Source organism: Rattus norvegicus, chromosome 2 (assembly GCF_036323735.1).
Source record: "Rattus norvegicus strain BN/NHsdMcwi chromosome 2, GRCr8, whole genome shotgun sequence".
NCBI lineage: Eukaryota > Metazoa > Chordata > Mammalia > Rodentia > Muridae > Rattus > Rattus norvegicus.
Window position 1 is genome coordinate 138,974,645 of NC_086020.1, and position 21,006 is coordinate 138,995,650.

Genomic DNA, 21,006 nt, shown 5'->3' on the forward strand with positions numbered 1-21,006 from the left:
GGGAAACCTGGAAAGAAAAATGGCCATTCTTGGTAGGTAACTGTGTCATCCTAACACAGATATGACACTCACACCAGCTGAACACCTGAATAATTATATTTTAAGCAACACAGAACATAAAACAGATTCACCTAGCATCCAGGTACTCAATTGTATTAAGGCTTGCCCAAACTGGCCTTTCTCGTTGGAGGGTGTGGGAGAACACAGGGCTTCATGGGTCCCCCGGGGCCTGCCAGGCCCTGAGCTCAGCTGTGGGAGGCATGCCAGTTCTCAGGTCTGCTAATGAGTGGTGTGGTGCCTGTGAGAGAGTGTGACTAACCATGAGTCTTTTCAATAACGCTGACAGTTCATTCTCCTTTCTCTCCTTCATCCACTTTCTTTGCTGGAGCTGGCTGAAATAAGAGCAAATTAGTCTCATTCTGGAAAAGGCAGGGCATGCACAAAGGACCCCCTGAAAGATTTCTAGTGCTCTGTGCTTGCATGTTTTGCAGTCAGTGTAATTATCTGACTTGGGTGAGTGCAAGATGTCGTTTTTGTTGTTGTTTCTCATATTCCATATGAGCATCTGAAGACACCCTTGTGTCTACAACCATTGGGCCGTTGAACGTGTTTGCATTTGACACCAGGAAAAGCAGTGGCATTATTACCTTGTGAGCGGCTCCAGCTCTGGAACTGAGGACCTGCCCATTTCCTATTCAAAGGCTTTGCTTCATCAGATATTGTTTCTGGCTCTTCAGAGAAATGTGGCAGACCTTAAATGCCCCAGGCTTCCTAGTTAGGGTGAAAGGCCAAGAGGGAATAAGGGTTTCTTCAGGTTAACCTTTTCTGCCTGCTACTCACTTTGTGGTCTTCTGTGCTCACTGCCACACCACAGCAAACTGCATGCTCTGTCCCAGCGATGGATGGTGCACATCTCAGGGAAGTTAGTGCTACCATCTATTGGGTAGTGGGCCGTTGGGTGGTGGGCTCTTGGGGAGTGAGTCGTTGGGTGGTGGGCTGTTGGGTAGCAGGATGCTGGATGTTGTTGGGTAGTGGGTTGGGGAGCTTTCTGTCAGCTTTCCCTGCTATTGGATCAGAACTTTTAGGAGGGAGCAGTAATTCCCTAATAATGTGTGCCCTCATCATGAACCAAATCTCTTGGAGTGACTCAAGTATAATTTCCTAATAATCCAGCCAAACACTTACATATTGAGAGATGTGAGCAAGTGAATGCAAAGGAAAAATGCACTGAGATTTAGAAAACATGGAGGCAGTTTATAACATTCTTGGTTCTTTAAAATAAATACCGTGTAACTCAGCCTGCTTCTCTCCCTTTAATATGAGAAAGCCTGTTTCTTCTTTGAGTCTAGGACTTTGGAGACTACTATTAATATCTAAGGCAGTCTAAAGTGGCAATTAAATTAGAAGTATCAAAGCTGTATTTTCTAAATTAAAAATTGGGACATGTGTTCCAACAGGCACCAGAATATTTTCAGGAATGATAAGTGTTTAAAATTAGATTTTTCTTTGAGTATTTTGACTGTAGGACTCCCTTTCATTTTCGGAGCTCTTATGTTGCCTGCTTGCCCAAGGTTAGATTGTGTGTTACACTTGACTGTGTTTCAAAAACCAGGAATTTTTTGTATAAAGATCTACATTTACAACTTCTCTTTGAAATATGTGAGGTCTCTCCCAGTTCCGTGCCAGGGTCCAGGGCAGGAATGATTCTGAGATGACCACCAGAATAGTATCATGAAGTCTGGTCAGGGAGCTAGCTTGAGATGTCTACCAGCATGGAGTTGGGGAAGGTTAGACAGAACATACTCAAGATTAGCCCTGCCAGGCACCATCACCCAGAGAGCCCGGGAACCACTAAGGAGCAAGTAAATGGCTAAGAAGTGAAAGAGAAAAGAAAACAGAAGAAAGGAAGAACTGGAGACTCCAGGGTAGTGAGGAACAGCCAGATATGAAGAGCTGGTGATGCCACCTGGGACCCTGGTGAGGGCCTGGCCTGTGCTGCCACTAGGAGCCATGTCTGTGGCCTTGCAGTAGCAGGAGTCTGTTATCACCAGAGGCCAGGTGGATGTCTGTGGTCTGTGCTGCTACCAGGGGACATGTTGACTTTGCAGAACTGGCCTCACCCCTCACCTGGGCATTGTGGGAGAGTAGGCCCTGGAGGCATGAGAGTAGAAGAACTGAACCTGCCCCTAGCCAGCTGCAGTACTCAGGAGAACATGCCTGCTCATTGCGGAAGTTGTGGGTGAGTGTGGGAGAGCTGGCTTACCACACATCTCCTGAGTAGTGTGGGGGAGGGAAAGATACCTTCCTTCCCCCTCCCGCTCCCCCTTCACCACCTGTGGCAGGTGAGAGAGCGTGCCTTGCACCTCACCCGGGCAGCACAGTAGACCTAACCCTGGTGATGAGGGTATAGGTAAACCAGGCCCCTAGGGTGAGCCCGGGGTCTGACCAGCTCAGATACTTCTCAGGCCAGATCCAGGGCTTTGAATTGGCTCACCTCAACATCTACCCTACCAATGAGCTGTTGGAATGTGTGAAGGGCCTGGGCCTACAGATACAGAACACATCTCCAAAGATTTCCAAGACACGGACCTACAACAGGATACTCAAGAGGAGTCTCAGAGAAGTTCTAGTACTGACAGAGTACTAGAAGCCTTGTAACAAACCATCAGACAAGTCATTGTAATGAACATTTGCAAGCAAAGAAGTGTGGACAAAAGGGTATACTGTGGGACACACTGCGACACACTACAGCTTGCATAATGGGATAACGTTTTTTTCTGTTGAAGGGGAGGAGGTTCCAAGGATGGAGGGCCGGTCCAAGGTGGAAATGAGTGTGATTGAGGTGAATGATGTGAAATTTACAAAGAACCAATAAACAGTTACAAAAACAAACCAAACCAAACCAAAAGATTGTGGTCTAGAAACACCGGGTGGAGAAGCCGGTGCTAGGGCTGGATGGCCACAGCTTTCTCAGGATCCTGCATCGTGTCCCTCCGTTATTTTCTGTCTTCCATGTTTTACCCCCTTCATCTGTATGGATAGATACAGCTCAGCCTCTATAAGCATCTGACTTTACTCTTCTTCCAGTCACAGAATCCACAAAGCCCCTTGTGGCTCATCAATAGAACAGGGATAGACACTTGACTCTTGCCATGTCAGGCGTCATCTCAGTGTCAAGTTGATCACAGTGTGGTAATCTATATCTGAGGTGTTGGAGCCCCAATGGCTTTGCTTCTTTGACTACAGAAGATCAAAGGAGTAATCAGGAAAATGTGACTTGGAACAGTCTCCACCAAGTGAGACACAGTAGCCTGACCACTGGCCTTCACCATTGCTCTGTGCTTGTCTCTTTGAAAACTGGTTCATAACTTTAAGGACTGAGACTTGAACAAGGAAATGTATTTGACTTTCAAGTAATGCTGTGATTGATTGTAGCCTATTGCTAAGTTACCAAACCCCACACTGTCTTGGAATATTTAGCAGTGGTTGAGTAGGTTTTTGCCCAAGTACCTACTCTAGGTCAAACTGTAAAATGATCCATTTCTAGTAAAGCAGAAGACTCATGCGTTTTAATAAGAAGCATCCCTGGTACTGTGATAGGAATTGGAGAGACAAAGAGAAGACATAAAAACACTTATGCAAATAAACTGTTGTGAAGGGTTATGGGCACCATGGCATGCCTGTGGGTCTCTGAAAGAACCAGTCCCTTCATGAGGATAGGTTAGGACAAGTCAGATCTTGAATGTATGAAGTTGTGAGGTCTGGACAGATGGTGCAGTCAGTGATGTGCTTGCAGCACAACGTGAAGATCTCAGTGTGATCCCCAGAACCCACATAACAAGCCAGACATGGGTGTATCCTTGTAATCCCAGCATTGGAGAGGCAAAGACAAGCGGGTTCCTGGGCTTGCTGGCCAGGAAGTCTAGTCTACCTAATGAGCCCCAAGGAGAGCACCTGTCTCAAAGAGCAAGTTGAGTAGCTCCTAAGGAACCACAAGAGGTTGCCCTTTGGCATCCATGCATAAGTGAACCTGCATACACACATAAGTGTGCACGTGTGTGTGTGTGTGTGTGTGTGTGTGTGTGTATAATATATGTGTATATATATAATGAATCTGGGGAAGGAAACAATGATATTGAAGCATCCTTGAAGGTGAGGAGGGCATTGTAAGTATGGGTGTGTCTTACTCAGGGTTCTATTCCTGCACAAACATGACCAAGAAGCAAGATGGGGAGGAAAGGGTTTATTCAGCTCACACTTCCACACTGCTGTTCATCACCAAAGGAAGTCAGGACTGGAACTCAAGCAGGTCAGGAAGCAGGAGCTGATGCGGAGGACATGGAGGAATGTTACTTACTGGCTTGCTTCCCCTGGCTTGCTCAACTTGCTCTCTTATAGAACCCAAGGCAGCCAGCCCAGGGGATAACACTACCCACGATGGGCTGGGTTCTCCCCCATCTTGATTACTAGTTGAGAAAATGCCTTACAGCTGGGTCTCATGGAGGCATTTCCAAAACTGAGGCTCCTTTCTCTGCGATAACTCCAGCTTGTGTCAAGTTGACAGATAAAACTAGCCAGTACAAGTGGGAACTGGGGTCAGTATTCAACCCAAGGACAGAATGAACAGAAAAACCAGGCCCTGCAGGTCTCACTGCATCTTCAATAGTTTACGCATGGGCTAAAATGAATGGGCCCTTTGGCTGGTAACCTGGTCCACCCAGACCACATTAGTATCTTCTCCTTGTATCAGAGAAAAAGAGCCGTCCACGGACATGCCACTGTGAAAAGACCATCTCTTTTCAGCAGGAGGTGAGAGAGGTGAGTTGCAGAGTGGGACACCTATAGATATTGCTGGTTTGACCTGGACAAGAACCAGAGACAGATAAGTAAATGCCACACAGCTGTTATATCAGTTGATGCTCTGTCAAAGAACTCCAGACTGTTCTGTCTCTTAGAGACCTTTCACAATGAACACAGTCATTAAATGCAGTGGATAATGCAATCTTCTTTTTACTAATAGCATTAATTACTAGTAGTATTACTGAATATAAAGCGATGGTTATTATTATAGCACTCTGTCAAGGAGTATATACCTCATGTTGTCCTCAGAAAACCTTACAGAGAAGATACCATCATAGCCCCCATGGATCAGAAGAAGAAACTGAAGCTAGAGAGGGAAATTATCTTTCCAAAGTTGTACGGCAGGTAAGAGTTGGAAGCAGAACCCACTCAGGGCAATGTAAGCGGAGTATCACTATCATCCTAAAACAGCAGCCAACAGAAGCAAGGACCCTTCACCCCTCATGTCAAATCCTTTCATTGTAGGAGCTCAGCTTGACATGACTGCAGTTATCGTGAGTCAACCACAGGTGTCCAGGATAACCCTTGCTAGTTTTCTCACGTAGTTTCTCGGTAAACCATAGAAGCCACTGGAGTGGTATGTGCACCTTTTCAACAGAGGGGAAACTCCAGGGATGTGACTAATGTGACTAATTCTATTATCAGCTGAAGGCAGTAGGCTTCTTTTTCTGAGCCTCAGGGACTCTCCTGGCCTTGGTGTTGCAGGGACCAAAACTCTACCAGGAAGTGCCCAGTACATTGTACTGTGTGTGGTTCTAGATGTGGCTGCCTCTTTCTTTGATGTCATAGCCCCTTGGGGCTGGTCTTCAACTGAGATGGATTAAAAACCAGCCTGGTTTTGGTCCCTCATATGCAGTTTTCAGGGACTGGTCTAGATGACCTGGCATGAAAGTGACCAGAAACACATCTGGATCCATATGTGTGATCATTTCATCGGAATTCTTTGGGATAGACTTCCTTCATTCTGGATCTTGACCTCAAGGGTGCAATGGAAAAGCACCAGCATGGATGGTTTCTCAAGCCAGTTTTCTGTTAACAGCATGGGACTAGAAAGTTACAGTGACCTAAACTGCAGAGACACACAAAGGAGTCTGCTGCCATTTGTCTGACTTTCCTTGGAAGAATAGAAATGGTTGTCATTCTGTGTCAGAAGCTCAGAAAACATCAAGGTGGCCAGGGGATGGGGCACATCTAGACCTCTTGAAACTCATTGTCATCGAACACAGTGAAAGTTGGTTTTCCTACATGTTCTCGGGTCCCTCTATGCAGCAAGCCCCTGGTACTTTCCTGTCCCCAAAGATTCCAGAGCCATTTGTGCAAAGTCACCTCCCTGCAACCTTGCAGAACACTGGCAAGCCAGCCTGGGAGTATGGCCCCGGTAGCTCTGAGATGAAGAAAGCAAACTTCACAGAAGTGAAGACACTATGGGAAGAGCCCCATGGGGCTCAGCTCAGCCTTTTGCAGTACTCACCTTGTTACAAACACCACCATCCCTCTCTGATGGATTAACAGTCCATACAAAGGAGACATTGTCAGAAAAAAAGCAGAAAGACATAAAGAGCAAAGAAGTGAAGCCATTTTTTAAAAGAACCTTCTTATTAATCCCTATCCATGAGAGGAGATGTTGGCCCTAGCAGAGGGAAGGGAAAGACTGCATAGTGCCCCACAGCTCGCCATGTTAATTAGGTTCACTGTCGAGACAGTGGAAACCCTAATTTTTAGTGACGTAGCACAAACTTTGTTTTTTATCCCCACAACGATCAGTCTCAGACCTATCTAGCGCTCCACGGGGCATCAGAGAACCATGCTCAACCTCTGTCGTGCTTTCCCCAGCTCCTGCCTTCTTCATTCCTTCATTCCTGAGCTTGGAGAATCATAGCAAAGTTCCTATGTGGCCAGGCTCTGTGGCACACAGCATAGCTACCCACATCTCTCTACAAAAGAGTAATCAGAGTAGACCCACTTACAACTCCTCAGTCCAACTCCCCAGCGCAGGGGCATTGGGGGTGAAGCTATGACTCTGTCGCCATTCCTATCTTGGCTACATTTGTGCTGATTACAAAACCATGAAACTCCTTCAGAAACGTTCTTTCTCCAAATCACTCACTCTTTCTTAAACCACTATTCAATTTATGGTAGAGCCCAGGCTTAGTCAGCTATCACAGGATGGAGAAGCCAAGTTGTGATATCATCAGGAGGGAGATAAAGATGTGTGGTATCCATGCCAACCTTCCTTATCTGCCATAACTTTGAAACATTTCCTATTAAATCCTATGTCTCTGGGAATATTATTGAACTAACTACTATTGGACTTAGCACTATTGTGGGAAATTGAATTTCATCAGCATCTTTTACAATGGGTGGGGCATTCTACTCCATTTATGTATGTGTATTACAGAAACACTACAAAGATAGTTTCATCCACACCCGTGTTCTTAAGAAGCTTGATGTTTAGAAGGAATTTGTTAGAAAATCTTTTAATGATTTCTGTTCTATGTCAAGAAGTCACCTCAGTAGCTTTCCAGCTAAGCTGGAGATGGGGGTACCAGGTGCTGGAAAGAGGGAACAACTGTGTCTGGCTCAGAGTTTATTCCTAAGGGACTCTCTTTCTCTCTCAGAGACAGCAGGGAGCAGAGCATCCATGGCTCTCTGTGTCTGTAAAGGGGGAACCCAACCTTCCTCCGTCTCATCTTCACGGTGTCAAAGATGAATATGTGCTAAGATTCCTGTGAGTAGACGAGAAAAGTAAATGGCATCCAGAGTCCAGTTACAAACACCAGTCCAGAAATTCAGTCAAGCCATGCATTAATAGATATGTATTGTGTATGTGCCTTGAGGTTATGTATGTGTTGTGTGTTTTCTTACTCCTGCCAACTTAGTTTTATTCACACTCTGACTCATTTCATGTTGAATATTATTTCTTTCATGACTTCTATGACCTTACAGATGCTCCCAAAGACTCTACATGTGTGCCTATGAGTGTATACACACACAAACACACACACATACACACACATATACACACACAAACACACACACATACACACACACATACACACACAAACACACACACATACACACACAAACACACACACACATACACACACAAACACACACACATGCACACACACATATACACACAAACACACATACACACACAAACACACACACATGCACACACACATATACACACACAAACACACACACACACAAACACACACACATGCACACACACATATAAACACACAAACACACATATACACACAAACACACGCACATACACACACAAACACACACACATACACACAAACACACACACAAAAACACACACACACACACACACACACACACACACCATTGCTGCTTTAAAAAGTAGTCCTTGACTTTAAGTTGTTCTTGATATATTCCACCGAAGAGTACAGAGTAGAAGTGCAAAAAAGCTATAATTAGGTAGCCGAGGAGGGTGCCAGTGTTTTGGGCAGCGAGGTGGGGTGAGGAAGTATTCTGGAAGTTCCATGACATATTTTAGCTTACATCGTGCTTGCCAGAATCTCTTCACAGGTTCATAATCAGCTATGAGGGAGTCTGGGAAGCAAAAGCTTTGACTGGCTGTGTGCTTGGGGAAACTGATCTTTTTGTAAGAAAAAAGAGTTATGAAGACTTCAGGCATGAAACTCAAAGTCTTGCAAAGCAGAGTGATACATCTGGGGCTGTTCATGGGAATGGAGTTCTAAGGCAAAATAAAAAGTATAAAATGGAAAAATAATGATAAATTCTGTCTCCTCAAATTGGAGCTGAGTTATGGATGTTTTGACTCCTAGGTTGCCTGCTGAGTATTAGAGCAGTGCTTCATCAGCAAGCAGAACACGCAGCTAAGGCCAGCCCAAGGCCAGTCCTTTGTTTACTGAACATGAGAGATTCCCCGTGGCATGTCACACAGATGGAAACAGGGCATCTGGTGACGCCCAACTCATAAACAAGGACAGTCATCTTGATTCTTGGAAGGCCACTGGGAACCTCACACCAAGGGCAGAGACCACCAACTCTGATACTTCTGCCTCCCAGAAGGTTCCTCTGTGTGTCTGCATGATGAGGTGAATTAAACTTTACCACAGGTCTAAGATATAGGGCAACCAGATGCTCACTGTATACGGAATATTGCAAAAATACAATCAGTTCTTTGTTTCTGTGTTCTCTGCTTCCGCGGATGCAACCAACTCCAAGTGGGAACTATTCCTGGGTATATTGCATTTGTGTTGAATCTATGTAGGCTGTCCCCCCCATCCTCCAACCCTAAGCATTGTGGTACTTATAAAGCGTTTATAAGGTACGAGGATGTGACTAGAGATGGCTTAACGTATCCAGGAGGATGTGAAGGTGGACAGACTGAATGCCAACACAGCGCTACTTTCTACTAAAGGACTTTGTGTGTCTTCAGAGTTTGGTATGGATGGGTACAGGACCTCTCCTCCTGCAGATTCCAAAAGACACCTATGCCTTGGTTTATGCTGCAAATACCTTAACACACATGTAAGAAAGGTGTGGCACTTTACCCACTCCTCCTTGTCTCTCCTTGCTCTTAACTATTTTTGACCAAAAAGCGTTCATTGCTTGAGTAGAATTAGGTCAGACCGAAGCTGAATATCAAGCTGACGGGGGAGCTAAGCTAGTGCCAGCATCGACTAAATGAGGAGTTAAAGGGAGAGTCTCGCTCTGAATCCAAATATGGGAATCTAGAAGGGAAAGGGCTAATATTAGATTGCACAAGAATTAGTACAGAAAGGTACACTCATTGCCAGGAACTGGGACTTTTGGTCTTCCGTATTTTATCGTATCAGAGCCATAATCTTGTGGGGTTTAAAAGCTCAAAACATTAACTATCAAGATAAAAAGAATTATTCTTTCAATATGGAAGGTCTTGAAAATCCTCGCACATCATTTCTCTTCAAGGAGACGACATGTCACACGTTACTGTGGTGGGGGCCACTTCTTAAGAGTCTTATAAACAGTCCGCCGCTCTGTCACCAAGGGAGCAGCTTCCAGCAGTCTCACTTTCATATAGAAATAACAATCTCATTAATGATGCTAAGTTTATATTGTAAATACATTATCACCCCTCTCACACCAACTGCTATGTTAAAAAATAATTACTAATTAGTTTCAGCAAATGCATTATAAAAAGGTGGCTAATTTTAACTATTTTCCTCCTCTCCATTTTAGAACAACAACAACAACAACAACAAAAAATTGGAGTGATTCAGAGAAAGCAATCTGTTACCTGGAAGAATTTAAGGGTTTAAAAAAAAATGATCTTTGATCAAAGTTTTATGGAGTCGGATGCAAATGGTGACTCAGGTAATGGGCAGACTGAACTGAAGCCCACAGCCTGAGCCTTTCTCCCCAAATGCAGTGATAAAGAGCAAACCTATGTTACTTTCCTAAGTTCTGCTCCTACAGTCCTTCTAAGTGACCTTTGAAAATGCTGCCTGACCCTCCGTCACACTCTGAAGTGTCCCTCCTTCTCCCCTCCAATACTGTTCTCAGCGAAGTGCCTGGCCTCTTTCTGCCTGCCCGTGTGCTGCCTGCCATGTTCCTCTCCATGATGGCCATGGACTAAGTCTCTGGACTGTAAGGCAGCCCCAACTAAATGCTTTTTTCATAACAGTTGCCTTGGTTATGACGACTCTTCACAGCAATAGAACAACAGTGTCTCAGACACCTATTATCATTATTATTATTATTATCATTATTATTATTATTATTATTGGTGTGGGTTACAGTGCCATCATGAAATAAGGGTTGGAGGATTTGTTTGAGAGAAAAAGACAAGAACAAGATTCATCATCTAGGTACTTCATTTCTTCTTTCTTTTTTTTTTTTTTTCTGGAGCTGGGGACCGAACCCAGGGCCTTGCGGTTGCTAGGCAAGTGCTCTACCACTGAGCTAAATCCCCAACCCTAGTTCATTTCTTTACTGAGTTCAGATCGAGGCTATGGAAATAGTGAGGGTCTACCTTACACAGCGCGAAGCCTCAAGGAGAAGAGCATGAATTCTTGGAGCCAGGGAGTTTTGGATTCTGGTGTGTGGTCGTTAAAACTGTATGGCCATAGACAACTACCTGTATAGTATCTTCAGCCAAAACACCAGAGCGATGGTTTCTTTAGAGGTCGTTCTAAAGACCTGAGATAATACACAGGCGGGACCGGCACAGTCAGCACACGGAGGGAGGGGGTGATAACCGGTACAATAATTAATCACCACTGAATTCACCAAATTCTGTCTGATCCCCTTGCCACAAACCAGTATTACTAAATATGTCCGATGGAGATTGTTCTTTTTCCGCTGTGATTTCTCTTCTATACCATGAAGCCGTTACACGTGGTTAGGTGTTTGTTCTTTTCAACACTCTGATTTTCAGTGTTGTGAGCATGACGCAGTGCAGATCACACATGTTTGCACTAACTGTAGGATTTGGAAACATAATAACCATGTGTATCATACGGTGACATTTGCCATCTTCCTTGTAAGGCAGATGTTCAAAATAAGAGCCATAGTATTCCTGTGATTGCTACCAAGGGCTCCAGCATAAAGCAGTGACGAACTCAGGACTGTTACTTTAAGACAGTACCATCTACAAACATACCTGGAGCAGCACAAATAATAAATATGAAAACACTTCCAAACTGTGGCTTGTGACTACAATTTGTCAACAACTTTCACAAATTTAAGCCCTCTGTGATTACTTTTTTATCAGTCCCCCTTGCTTCTGCATGTGCATCACTGAGACTCCAGTCTCTGGTGCGCACTTGAGTAGCCATGTTTACGGTTAGGCACTGCAACCCTGTCCCAGGCACACCTTCCCCTTTCTTCCTCTGTGACTTCCCACAAGCACCATGGACTAAACTGATCTGTGTGCTTCGTGCTACACATCGCCTGTCAACTTCTTTTAACTTTGTTATACATTTGAAAAACTCATAATCAAGTATTGAAAACTAATATAGGCATTCGAACTAAAGCCTGTAATCCTCAGGGTGCACATTATTATATGTATAGATTTATTTCTACGTGTGTGGTATCAAGAAATGGACCTTGAGATGGTGACGGTAACGGTGGTGACAGCAGTGATGATGGCATTGAGAGAACATCTCAGGCTCTGGATATGCTTTCACCTCATGACTACCTTTTTTCCTCCTCGCTATTTTCTTCTCCCCACAGGAGGGGGAGCTGTGGGGCACGGAGCCTTGGGAAGGAACTGCACATGCTCAGTTCTTTTTTCTTGGCCCTGCTTTCAGCTTAAGCTTCCTGCAAGGCCCATGCATGCTGCCTGAGATAAACAGCCTGCTTGCTCTCTGAGAAAACGGTGATGGGCTGGTGAGATCTGCGGAAGAACACATTGTGTGTGTCCTGGGGTAAATACCAGCAAGGCTGAAGAGCTGGGGCTCTTTTTTTTATTTATTTATCACCTTTAGCAACAATAAAGGTATTATTTGTAGCATCTACTGCCTTGCTTATATGTCTAAAATTCATTACCAACTTGGAATTAATGTATCCTTTTGTAATATTCTATAGAATCGCAACAGATGAGTAGCTTTACCCCCTCATCTGCAAGATTGGGGGAGGGTAGTATTAACTGAGTTAAGATGCATAAAGTGTTTAGAACGTGCCAACACTATATTTTTAAAACAAATCTTAGCTGCAGTTCAGAACTGGGCTAAAGGCTTTATATTGTAGTAGGTGGTATACTAGTTGGGAGACATCTGAAATTAGACACCATGATTGATGTCTCTTGTTCCAACTGAAATTTGGGAAAGTCCCCACACTTTATCAGGATAGCTTCATGACACAATGCAGAGCTCTCTGATGTAAATATTAATTATTGGCAATAAACAGAGAACTGAAAGGGAGTTAAATCCCATGCTAAACTTGTCACTTTTTCTAGAGAAGCAATTGAGTGTGCATCTTCCTATCACCTACTGAGAGCAAAGCCTGAGAAAATAGCAATTTGTTTTGATGTATAAAAAGGTCCTATTTAACAAACATCAAAGCCAAACCTATACTATGTATATGCTATCAACTGAGCACTCATTGATCTTGCAGAAGACCTGGTTCAGGTCCCAGGACCCACATGGAAGCTTACTACCATCTATAACTCCAGCCCTAGAAGATCCCATGCTTCCTTCTGGACTCCTCAGACATTGCATGCAGCTGGTACACACACACACGCACACACACACACACACACACACACACACAGAGAGAGAGAGAGAGAGAGAGAGAGAGAGAGAGGGAGGGAGGGAGGGAGAGAGAGAGAGAGAGAGAGAGAGAGGGAGGGAGAGAGAGAGAGAGAAAGAGAGAGAGAGAGAGAGAGGGAGGGAGAGAGAGAGAGAGAGAAAGAGAGAGAGAGAGAGAGAGAGAGAGAGAGAGAGGGAGGGAGGGAGAGAGAGAGAGGGAGGGAGGGAGGGAGGGAGGGAGGGAGGGAGAGAGAGAGAGAGAGAGGGAGGGAGGGAGGGAGGGAGAGAGAGAGAGAGAGAGAGAGAGAGAGAGAGACTCGGGTACACATAAAGTAAAAGTAAATAAATCTGGCAGGGGGGACTCTGCAAGTCACAATGCACCTTTCCTCTTTATAAACTGGTTATTTAAATATTGTCTTACAATGACGAAAAGCTGAGCACACAATATTCATGAAACTAGAAGTGGGTCTTAGAGTATTCACCAAAATCTGTGTCCAATACAGGTCTCTTGGTGCTTTATCTTCCTCATTGTAAAGTATCACTGGTCATTGATACTCAGGTGAGCTGGAGGACTTCATGACTATTAGTGGTGCCCAGTTAACTGCCTTTCTCTTCTCCTCTCAGTGATCCCCTGTAGAGAGCATGTAAACAAGAAATAGCATCAGGACCCAGTGGGATGCTACAGCATTGAACCGTCAGCTATAGGTAAGAGTTGGATGTCATAGGTAAGAGTTGGATGCTACAGGGATGAGCATGATATCTGGTCTCCATCACTCCTTCCTGGCCTTAAGCCTGACGCAACTCGAGACATCCCCACTAATCATTCCCATCTTTCTTTTAAGCATCTTTTAACCTAGCAATTGGATTTCACCACACAAGCTTTCCCCCAGTGATTCCAGAAAAGGACGCGGAGGGATCACTTTCAGAAAGAAAGATACCTGAAGCAGAACTTGGACGGGCGCTTTGTGGAGAAAACACGACTCTTCAGAAAGAAACATACAACTCTTGGAGCAGATTTGGATCTTGCTGACATCACAGATGTTTGGAAAGCCATGGATTTTACATCCTGAGTCTGGGCCAGGAACTAGAGAAATGGATACACCAGTGAAAAAATAAACGTGATGATGGACCCCCAAGGCTGCCCGCCTTTAGAGGAGGTGATGAGAGAAACTTCCAAACACTCTACAAATCAAGCCAAGCTGTCCAAATACCTGGGGCTAGGATGTTAGCCAGTATTCAGAACATGTGAACCAAACTGAAAACACTTTTTAGCTTCTCTCTCTCTCTCTCTCTCTCTCTCTCTCTCTCTCTCTCTCTCTCTCTCTCTGGAAACATACAACACTTATGTGAAATGTAGTTTTTCATGCTGGATTTGATTGGTTTTAATGATGGGTGTCTTAGAGCGAGTCCAAGTTTATTCTCAAGGACCTCAGTCTCCCAGCCCACAATTAGGACTAAATACAGCGCCTTGGCAAGATTCTTTTTCTAAGGCTTAGCTTCGCTTTGACTCTCCCGGGTTTGGCAGCGGTAAGCCCACAAGTATCTGAGCTGGAATTTCCTCACGACTTACCCACCGCCCCCAGGACTAAGCAAGCACTTTGCAAAAGGACCATTCGCTCTTTTGAATCGAGCTCCCCTGTATTTCAGGGTACCCAGGTGGCTTCTAAGTGTTTGATGCAACATCCTTAAAACCGTTCCCCGCTTCCGAGGATTAACTAAGGCACTTGGAAGGTCGGCGCTGCTCACCGTTTTAACGTTTGATTTATCTTTTCCATAAGATTTCAGTCTGACCACCCACGATCCCCGTTTTATAAGACTGTCCCCTCCCATCCAAAAAAAAAAGAAGAAAACTTGTTCTAACATCTTTGAAATGAACAAAATAAAAGGGTTTAAATGGCTGATTTGAAATTATCACTAAGCAATGAAAAATGTATTTATTGTATGAGAGCTAAAAGTTCTGCTTTCTATATCCTTGCATTTTATTTATATCTATAAAAAGTTTTGCTGGGTTTGATGGCATGGGTCTTTAATGTTGGCACTTGAGCAACTGAGGCTGGAACAACTTGAGTTTGAGGTCATCCTGGGATACATAGCTAGACCCTGTCCAAAGGAAGGGGAAAAAAAAATAAAAGAGGAAAAAGAAACAACGCAACAGTTCCAAAACAGAATCACCTCCAATCCCAAAGCCACCTCCAGGCTCCAAGTCCCAAAGCCTTCTGTTAATTAACTTTTTAAACGTTAGCATACAAAGTAACTGGCTCCACCATGGCATTACTGTGCATACTTTGATTGCCCATTGATCCTCCTTCCCCTCCAATCCCTCTGCTCATCCCCCTCTTCCCCCACTCCCCAACAGCCTCCCATTTTTCTTGTCCCGTGTTTTCTAGCAGCCTCTTGATTTTCATCCCCACCTTAAGATTTCCTTTACTCTCCCATGTTTTGCATGACCTATCCCCTACCACGCATCTGTGAACACACAGAAGACCTGAAACTGAAACTGCCCAGAAGGTGGCTGGGCCTGGCGGCACACGCCTATAATCCCAGCACTCCAGAGGCAGAGGCAGAGGCAGGCGGATCACTGTGAGTTTGTGGCTAGCCTGATCTACAAAATGAGTTGGCAACCAAAGAGACATGATGAGACTCTGTCTCAAACAAAATGTCTATCCAAAACCAAACAGAAACAAACAAAACAGAAAGGAAAAGAGTCAACCTATAGGGATGCGCTTCAAGGCATTGGCCTGGGCAGAAATTTTCTGTAAAAAGATTCCCGTGACATAGGAAATAACCCCAAGAATGAAAAAAAATTGAATTATATGAAAGCAAAAAGCTGCTGTATAGCAAAGAAACCCATCAGCTGAGTGAGGGAAGCCTACGGGATGGAAGGAAACCTTGGCAAAGGATTCCAAATGGACCACAGAGCATCCTACATTTTATTCCTGAATTGGGCACAGCCAAAATCATGGCTTTGAAGTGCTCAGCAATGCACAGCAGTCCTTTGGCAGGTGATGCGTGAGAATGTGCCTAAGACTCTCTCTAAATCTATATTTGCTTTAAGTGGTCTTGAATCCAAGAATGTTTGTGCCTTTAAGTAGGGGAACAAAAATGAATATTCTAAAATACAGCACTCCTTTGGTATATAAACATGGCCACACGTTCTAGGAAACTTAGGGGTCTGAATAAGCAAAACAAATAATCTAGCATTTAGAAACAAAGATGGCCACCCCATTTTATCCCACATTCTTTGTCTTATCAATTATGATGGCTGCATGGTATAAGAATTGAGTTATTACGGTCTTGTAGTGAGTCGCTTAAATTCTTATATACAGTTTGGATATTAGTTCCTAATAAGGCTTTCGAGTACTTGGTCTTCTTTTGTAGGATTTCTCTTCACTCTGTAAAGAGTTTCGCTTGGACGCCACCGTAGAGCATGATCTCAGTTGAGTGCTTCAGTACTGTGTAAGGAGACCTGACCTGGAAGTAATTCACACAACAGCAAAGAATCAAAACCCTGGGCTACAGGGCATCCAAAGAGCAAGGAGAACGTTCCCTGCTTCCTGGGGACTGGACCCAAGTGATATGTGGGTGAGGTATCCATGCATAGTACAAAATACAGTGATTCCTGGAGGGGACCCGTGTCTCAAAGAGTTCCCAAGGGAAGGTCATTGCTGAGCCACTTGTAAGGTATTTCTAAAGGAGAAGCCTGCGGTTGGCTCTCAAGGTGTCCACACTTGTGTTCAGGATAACTAAATATGGACACTGTCGATGCTGTGGAATGCTCTTCTGTTTGAAAATCATGTAGATTGGAACTCAGATAACGTACTTCTTTAGAAGCACAGTTGAAAAGCACCAAGACATGCTGCTTCTGAGGAGGATCCTAGAAAATTGTAGGATAGTGTCTATACCTTTTAAAAAGTCAGCATTTGAGGCCGGAGAGATGGCTCAGTGGTCAAGAGCACTGACTGCTCTTCCAGAGGTCCTGAGTTCAAATCCCAGCCACCACATGGTGGCTCGCAACCATCTGTAATGGGATCTGATGTGTCTGAAGAAAGCTACAGTGTAATCGTATACATAAAATAAATAAATCTTTAAAAAATGAATAAAAGGTCACCTTTCTTAAAAAGTTTAGCGGCATCTTGTACAAAATATAGGAGTATCGCAAGAGGAACTAGATTTGGACATGCTCACACTTTGTCGGTGATGGATGCAGAGGAAGACAAATGCTTTTATTCTGACTTTATTTTCTGCATATTTTTAAAATTACTATTATCCACAAACCGCTTTTTTTTTTTCAGGCTTGAAGTTCATTTACTGATGTGTTGGACACAATAAAACTACAACTACTGTTATCAAAAAGTTTCCCTTCCCCTACCCCTTTTCTTGTCCCATTGAAAAAAAATCTTTCAAAAAAAAAAAAAAAGACATAGGTAGATACTGGCAAAATCCCATGTTGAATGGGGAAATGGCACTGGCTTTGGCAACATGGAAAGATCTTGAGAGCATACTGAACGGTGTACCAGCCCGACACGCCACACTTGGGATGGCCAGATCCCAGTGTGGAGTGGAGAGTTCGTAGGCTAAGTGCAGACCGCTTTAGATAATGGAGAAAATGTATACGTGTAGTGTATAACCTTTAAAACTAAATAGCTTTGGTGCCTCAGCCCCGGACTCTGTTTCAGCATCTGTTAAGGAAGCTGCCCTTGTAGACTGTGTATAGCCCCGAGTTATTAATGTAGCTATTTAGCATCTATGAGCAGGGAAGCAGCCACCTATACAGTAAATACCAGACACCACATGGCAGTTCCTTTAGAGATTTAAATGTGAATGAAGGTAATCGGAAACAATGTGGCCTTAAAACAGTCTTCTACATTTTTCTCACAAATCACTTTCTAAAAAAAACTGCTCTCCTATTTGAAACCATCTAATTTTCTGCATCTAAATATTTTGAAGTATTGTATAGAATAATAACACCAACTAGCAATTTACCAAAGGAACGGCCTGCAGGAAGCGTCACAGCTTGAATTTGATTGCATTAAGAACCTCGCTTTCCCATTGTCTGGCTCAGGTGAATCTCCACAAAGCACTTGGCTTATTGTTCCTTGTCTCCTTGTTATGAAGCTGTTTATTGATATGAGACCAATAAGACCTTTAAATGGAATGTGATCCGATAGAATTAGTTAAAGACAAATTGAGCACATGTGGTTAGCTTCGCTTTCAAAATGAGCCTATCAGGTGCTGATCTCTGTAATTAAAGAATCCTAATTCACAATGCTCTGAATCACCGAATTTGGCAGGCAAATGCCAGTAATCTTCGTTTCACAACACAGGGCCTCAGACGGTAATAAGCCAGAACGAAACACATGCAGGTTTAATCAGGAAGCAAAGCGTGTCGAGTACTTACTCTGAAATATTGGAGTCTGGCGCCTCAGGTGTGAACCTCAGAAAACTCCCTCAGGGGATGTTAGAGTCTCTGATATGAACCTTTTTGCAGCTTCTGCTGACACCTTTTAGAGAGAGAGAGAGAGAGAAAGAGATCAGGCATCAGCATTCCAAACAAAGCACCCTCTATATGACTTCGGGGAGCCAAGGACACAAGCATAACTCTGTGTGCACCAGAGCAGACAAACATATGAATGCAAGCATGTGTGCACATGCATACACACACACACACACACACACACACACACACACACACACACACACACACCACACACACACAAACATGGACGCACATTTGTTATAATCAAGTGTGGACATATAAACACATAAAATCAAGTTACCTGAAGAGTCTTCCAAGTTTATCTTCTAGTTATTTTGGTTCACTTATCCCATGGAGGGGGCAGAGGACTTTTGTTTTTCTAGGATTGTTTAAAATTTGGACTTGAGTTTCTATGGTTCCAGCTTCTGTTGTAGCCATTAGATAGATAACAATGGTAAAGGGTAGAAGGTCTTCAGGACGCTTTCTTACGGCAGTTCCAGGATTTGGCACTTAAGTTCCATGATATTCAGACCATCCGGGGAGCTAGTGAGGAAAAAACAGGGGAAAGTACATCTTGCATGAACCACTTTTACAGGCGAGTTGTGTCTACCAGTGGATCGAGCCTGTCAATACTAGTTCCTCGATCACTGGGTGACTGCTCAGCCAATCTCTGCTATCAGCTGCAGACACAAGGGGAAATGCTTGTCCAGGATCTTGCTCACCAAGATCTAGATGTGGGATTTCAAAGTTTTCCAGCCAACAACCTTTGAACCTGTCCTTCCCTTGCTGTCTCCTCCTTGAGTTCATTTCCTGAGAATAAATGTCATTGCTGAGGCACACAGCCTAGGCCTGCCAGGCCTGCCTGTTGAGGTAACTGTAGGTGGAACCTACAGGCCAAAGTCCCAGTAGACCATAGCTATGTGCTCAGTGCTCTGGATGGGGCAGAAGAGGCCAAAACCAAGGAATGGGGATAAGCCATGGATGGATAGAAACGGATTTGCTTACATTTTCCAAGTTCCATATCTGTCTGAGCAGGGACCAGCCAGCTCTCTGCAGATAAGCTTAACTCAAACAAACCTGGGACCTCAGGATCTCTATAGAGCATCTTGCATAGATTTCTTTTTTCATTTTCCTTTCTACAGATGAAACCATTCCAATGGGGCTTGGCATTCAGGGCCAGGTACGTACAATTATAACCATTAAATAAAATATAATGCTTTTAAATCTACTGGAGAAATACAGGGAAGATTTTCTCTTTTGATGTGTGTGTGTGTGTGTGTGTGTGTGTGTGTGTGTGTATCTATGTGTGTGTGTTTGTGTGTTAGGGTTTTACTGTTGTGAACAGACACCATGACCAAAGCAACTTTTATAAAGACAACATTTAATTGGGGCTGGTCTACAGGTTCAGAGGTTCAGTCCATTATCATCAAGGCAGGACCATGGCAGCATCCAGGCAGGCATGGTGCAGGAGGAGCTGAGAGTTCTATGTCTTCATCTGAAGGCTGTTAGCAGAATACTGGCTTTTAGACAGCTAGGAAGAGGTTCTTAAGGCCCACACCCACAATGACAGACTTCCACCTACAAGGCAGCACCTACTAATAGTGCCATTGTTTGGGCCAAGCATATTCAAACAACTACAGTGTGTATATGTAAAATACTTAAAAATAACAATATAAGAACGCAATCAAATGAGTACTGGATGCTATCTTTCAGTTCAACAATAACTACAAGCAGCAATTCATAGTGAAGACATTAATTTAAAACGATTTCTCCAAAGACAATATTCTGCTCTAGGTGTGAACTAAAACTTTATTTGTCCGACAAAAATATCATGCTTTGTACTTTGTACTTTAATAGCCAGTTTCAAATGTTAAATAAAAGACAAACACTGTGTAATCACAGAAAATAACATCACCGAGCTAACTGAGATTTTGTTTCTTATTCTTTACATTGGTGACTTGCTATGGACGTTCTTGTGTCCCCACCCCTATAATGATTGGACCACATTTGGCTGTAATTGGAGATGGGCCTTTGTAAGCAATATTGTGAAGGTTGAATTGGATCATGAAGTAGGTTTGAGTCCTTGTAATAGGACCAGAGCTTGAGCCCATGGTCTCCATGCCCACAGAGAAGGATCACATGGCTACAGAAAGGAGGATGTTAGCCACACTCTGAAGAGAGTGACCCTGTTAGGAACCAAACTGCTGACACCTTAATCTTGATCTTACAGAGCCCAGAGAACAGCAAGAGAACACACATCAGCTGTTTAAGCTGCTCAGTGTGTGTTCTTTTGTTATGACAGAAAACCCTCATTTAAGCACAGAGATGCGCAGTCCTGCAGGACTAGGAGACACTGCTAAGGAGGGCCAGTTTGGCCATTCCAACCTGGCAGCCGTGAGCTCTGAAAGAGGATGGTCAACTAGATGGCTTGACTTGTAC

The 21,006-nt window shown here is 43.8% G+C and overlaps 1 long non-coding RNA gene across 1 annotated transcript in view; it reads left to right on the forward strand.

The window, feature by feature from the left end:
- The window catches only part of LOC134485912 (uncharacterized), a 45,761-nt gene extending 28,592 nt beyond the window's left edge, over positions 1 to 17,169 (forward strand). The window contains exons 2-4 of the long non-coding RNA XR_010064279.1: positions 10,081 to 10,215; positions 13,716 to 13,796; positions 13,934 to 17,169. This is a non-coding gene — a long non-coding RNA (uncharacterized LOC134485912). The remainder of the gene's footprint in view (positions 1 to 10,080; positions 10,216 to 13,715; positions 13,797 to 13,933) is intronic.
- The last annotated feature ends 3,837 nt before the right edge of the window (positions 17,170 to 21,006 follow it).